Below are 5,370 nucleotides of genomic sequence, written 5' to 3'. Positions count from 1 at the left end.
ATTCTCACTCTGAGCCAGTTAGATCCAATTTGTCCTTTAAAACGTGAGAAGGCACTTGCTGGGGTGCTGGGTGGCCCAGTCAGGTAAGCATCTGCCTTGGGCTCAGGTCATGATCCCGGGGTCCTGGGATGAGCCCCTCATCAGGCTCCCTGCTCAGCTGGGAGTCTGCTTCTCCCTCTGCCCCCTCCCCTTGCTCATGCTCTCTCTCTAACTCTCTCGTTCTCTCTCTTTCTCAAGTAAATAAAATCTTAAAAAAAAAAAGAGTACTTATAAATCCTTCTCTCTGATTCAGTCTGAAAACTTAGGAAAAACTGAGGATGTTTCGGAATCTATCAGCCACCCCCTTTTGCTTAAAGAAGCTCCATTCCCATCCAGTTCCCTCCAGGAGCTTGCTCTGCTTTGCTGGCCCACTACCGTGGCAGCTGCTGGCTACGACACGATTCGTTGGTGAGGTGATCGGCTCTCAAGGGAGTTTCATGATAAGAGAAAGCTAAAGAATGAAAAATCTACGAAGCCCCATAAATAGAAGTCAAAGAAGCAGTTAGCTACTTAAGGCAGCTGTTGATTCTACTAGCTCATTCCTATCCAGATACCCCAGAGATAGGGACTACTTGAGGGCCAACGAACTAACAGACAGGAGAAAGAGAATAATCTTCTCAGAAGGCAGAGCAAGAATGAATTGTGAAACTGGGGAGAAAACTGTGCCTCTAAAGAAAAGAACGATTTCACAGATTTGGGGTGTGGGGTGTATCATGAAGCGCAGCCAAACTCCAGAAGGTACGTCACTGGGAGAATCAGCAAAAGGGGAGGCGAAGATGAACTACTGGAGCCCAACCCACAGCAGAGGGGGTCCCCAGGTGGGTACGGAAAGCTCTTGAGGACACAGCTGTCCCTCTTGGCAGAGGGCAGCATTAGCGTATGCCATCTTCAATATCTAGGATGCTAATTCAGGGTTGCTCAAGGAAAACCGCCACGTTCGGACCCATCTGTTCTTTACATCTCAACGACGATACTCATTGCAGGTTTAAACACAATTTCCAATACAAAAAAAAAAAATTTTTAATGTGACCAATCCATAAAACAGACTCTTAACTATAGTCTAAGTTTATTTGATAACATTTAATACATCGGTGTCGAAATGGCAAATTTAATGACCTGGGAAATTATTTGGTGAGATTCCGACATAAATCGCTCTTGGGGTAGAGCATGAACTCTTGAGCTTCCCATTATATTTCAGAATCCTTCATAAAATTGGTCATTCGGTGACTCAAAAGAGTTCGCACAGCCTCATAGAAACCTTTTCAAAACTCATTCTGCCCATCAGCTTTTGCAGCCTGCATGAGTGGCGGTGGCCAGCACACCCACGTCCCCCAAGAGAAAGTAGTTATCCCTCGACTTCAGACCCATCCAGCCAGGAATGAGTCACTGTCAAACCATACCACCACTCCAACTGGCACAGAGGTGACTCTTCTACTCTACTACCTCCGTCTACATGATCTCATCTGAGCCCTCAGTTACTCTTCCGAGGATAAGGACAATGAATATTTAATGAACCATATGCAAAGCACCACACTGAGTAAACACACATTTTCCTTCATTCAATCTGAACAAGAACTCACAAGGCCGGTGTTCAAATCCCCCTTATTACAGATGAGGAAACTGAGACTCGGAGAGGTGACATGTCCAGCATGTCCGTGGCTAGTAATGGTCAAGGCAAGATGAATAGTTGGGTCATTAGGCTCCAAAGCCCACAGCTATGTCCCTGGGCCATGAACAGTCAGCAGATCGTGTCAGATCTGTCTGCTTTGCTACTGTGCAGTCTTGCTCAGTTCTGATGGGACTTCCTCTAGGCCTTTTGCATAGACGACATGAGTAGTTTGGAGGAAGATGATCAGCCTTCGAAGAGCCGCAGGCTAAGTGTCCACCTCCATTCTTCTGGCCTGAGGGGGGTAGAAGTGCTGTTCTAATACATGATGCTGATTTTGTGAGCAAGAGAAACGGAGTGTGACGTAGTAAGAAGAGACTCTCTCAGGTGAACAAGGCAGCAGGTTGGGTTGGCGGCCACCTTTGGACCAAATGCCATAGGTTTCTGAGTACTTGTGTCCTCAAAGCCACTTCATTGTTCCCATTGAGAACCTTTATTATAAGGCAAAATTTCAAACTTCTAAGAAAATTTTATACCAATAAAATATTATTTATAAGTTAATTATAAAATTATAAAAATAAATCTTTCTAAAATTATAGCCAATTGCATTTTCCAAAGGTCGCCAGAATGATACTTTCCATCACCTGTACTCTACTTACCAAGTGATTTGGACCCCCTTCCCATTGAGAGATGGGGTCTGTGTTCCCTCCCCTTGAATCTCTGGGGGGAAGAGAGGTTATGTGACCTCAGGTTAGGTCACAGAAGGTAATACATTATTCTTTAGGACCCATGCCTTTGGAGAGTGAAGCTCTCATGTAGCAGTCTGACTACCCTGAAGCCACAGGAGGGGCCCTGAGATTATATGAAGACAGAGCTACCGCATTGCTGCCAGCTTCAGCTCAGACATACCTATCTGCAACATTTTCAACCCAGCGCCCAAACCACTCAGCCAGGTGCCCCTCAAATTCTTGACCAGAGAATCCATGAGCATAATAAAATGATCTTTCTTGTTTTAAACCACAATGTTTGGGGTAAATTGTTGCACAGCAATAAATAACCAGAACAAAAAATATTCTGATGAACTGAATAGACTTTGCTTCTTCCAAAGATTAGTCCAAATGAGTAAAATGATCATTTCCTTTTGATATGTCTATAGATTTTTTTTTAATCAGCATCTTCTACATCTGTGAATGACAAGGTCAAATGACCTATTTGAAAAATCTGTTATAGATTGAGTTTTGTTCCCAAAAATTCACGTCTTGAAGCCCTAACTCCCAACATAACTGTGTTTGGAAATAGGGCCTTTAAGAAGGTAATTAAGGGGATCCCTGGGTGGCGCAGCGGTTTGGCGCCTGCCTTTGGCCCAGGGCGCGATCCTGGAGACCCGGGATCGAATCCCACGTCGGGCTCCCGGTGCATGGAGCCTGCTTCTCCCTCTGCCTGTGTCTCTGCCTCTCTCTCTCTCTGTGACTATCATAAATAAATAAAAATTAAAAAAAAAAAAAAAAAAAAAAAAAAGAAGGTAATTAAGGTTAAATAAAAATCATAAATGTGGGGCCCTAATCCAAAAGAACTGTTTCCCTGTATGAAGAGGAAGAGACACTAAGTGTGTAGGTGCACAGGGAAAAGGCCATGTGAAGACACAGGGAGAAGTTTGCCATCTGCAAGCCAGGGAGAGAGATCTCACCAGAAACCAGCCACACCAGCACCTTGCTCTTGGACTTTTAGCCTCTAGGACTGTGAAGAAAAAAGAAAGAAATTTCTGTTGTTTGAGCCCCCTGCTTGTGATATTTTGTCAGGGAGGCCCTAGCAGACTATACAAGATCTTTCCAACCTTCCTAACTCCAGTTATTTTTCAATGATTCTGTTTGAAGTGAAAAAAAAAAAAAACCCACAAAACAAAACATTATCAATCATGAATAACTCTTTGGGCATTAATCTGTCTAAACTTTTCCAGTGGGAGATCTGATTCCATTTGGGTAAAAGAAGAGAGAAGGTAGTAGTGAGGTAGAAGGAAGGAGAGGGACAAGCTGACTCAGGGCTTGATCCCAGGACCCCAAGATCATGACCTGAGCCAAAACCAGGAGTAGGACACTTAACTGACTGAGCACCCAGGTGCCCCAGGCACCAGTTTTAAACATACAGTTCACTGATCTTTCAAGTAAATTTGTATAGATGTGCAATGATCACAACAATCCAATTTAAGAACATTTTTATTGGGACGCCTGGGTGGCTCAGCAGTTGAGCATCTGCCTTCAGCTCAGGGCGTGATCCTGGGGTCCTGGGATCGAGTCCCACGTCGGGCTTCCCTGCAGGGAGCCTGCTTTTCCCTCTGCCTGTGTCTCTACCTCTCTCTGTGTCTCTTATGAATAAATAAATAAAATCTTTAAAAAAAAAAAAAAAGAACATTTTTATCATCCCAAAAAGATCTCCTATGCAGTGCCGACATCTTAGTCACTCAACCACTAAACTCACAGCTCAATCAGAGATATCACAGAGTAGAAAATGTTAGTTGAAGCAACTGGGAGCTCTTCTAGACTGCTGGTGGACATTTAAATTGGTGCCACCACTTTTAAGAGCAATTCAACCATATAAACTTGAAAACAGTTATATCCAATGACCCAAGACTTCCCCTGTTAGATACATGTCCTGGAGACTCCCTCACTGCTGCACTGGGAATCACGTACAGAAGGATTCACTATAGCATGACTTGTAAAGTAGACATTTAGAAACAACCCAAACGTCCATCAATGTGAATGGACAAACAAGTTGTAGCACATTCATACAACCTGATACACTTAAACAGCCACGGAAGGGAATAAACTATAAGAATCAATATGAAAAAAATGTCAAAGGAAAATGTTGGGAAAAAAAAAAAAGGAAGTTGCCACACAATGTATGTAGTAAAACACTATTTGTGTCCACATGTAAAACCATAAGCAGCATAGATTTTTGTAGGTACATCTGTATTTGTCTTATTCCTTTAAAAAAAATGTGGCCAAATGCTGCAATTCTCATAAAAGCTTAGCATTAATATTCTATACTCATCTTTGTAATAGTTCATGATAATATTGTAAGAAATAAAAGGAAAGGATTCCTTAAAATGACAACAGCAAAAAAAAATAAAAAAAAAAAGCACAGGATTCATACTTCATTGGGGTCACTGTTTCTCAAGTGATCCTTTAAGGGTTCTTCGGCAGTTACTCTACACTGACCAGGTGCTGGGCACAGTGCCGGGCACACTTGTGTGCCTTACCTCATTTCATCCGTGGCCAGTTCGTCCAGGATTCCTGTCTCCAGAGCACACTCCCCTCCACCTGCACACTGCACACCTCTACCCCTGCACACCTCTACCCCTGCCGCCACCGTTCCTTCGCTCCTATGCAACAGCCGAATGTCTACGGAAGACAGATGATGTCTTTGTGTTTGAGCAACAGAAACCGGGACTGTTGGACTCATAAAAAGATAATTAAGTCCTTAACCATTATTGAATGTGGCAGGGGGGGAAACACAGAGCCTTTCCCCAGACTTCTCAGAGGCCACGCTGTGAGAATGAACAATTCTAAGAAACCTTAGGCCAGACAGGGATGGATTTAGACAGCCTTGCCTCTATGGGCTTCTATCAAAATAGAACATTTTTCAATCTTGGACTTTTACATCAGCACATTCCCAAGTTTTCCGGGGGCAATGTGTCTGTCATGAGGCCCCTTTTGCATGATTAACGC

Source organism: Canis lupus, chromosome 1, assembly GCF_011100685.1.
Source record: "Canis lupus familiaris isolate Mischka breed German Shepherd chromosome 1, alternate assembly UU_Cfam_GSD_1.0, whole genome shotgun sequence".
NCBI classification, from domain to species: domain Eukaryota; kingdom Metazoa; phylum Chordata; class Mammalia; order Carnivora; family Canidae; genus Canis; species Canis lupus.
This window is presented reverse-complemented; position numbering follows the sequence as displayed.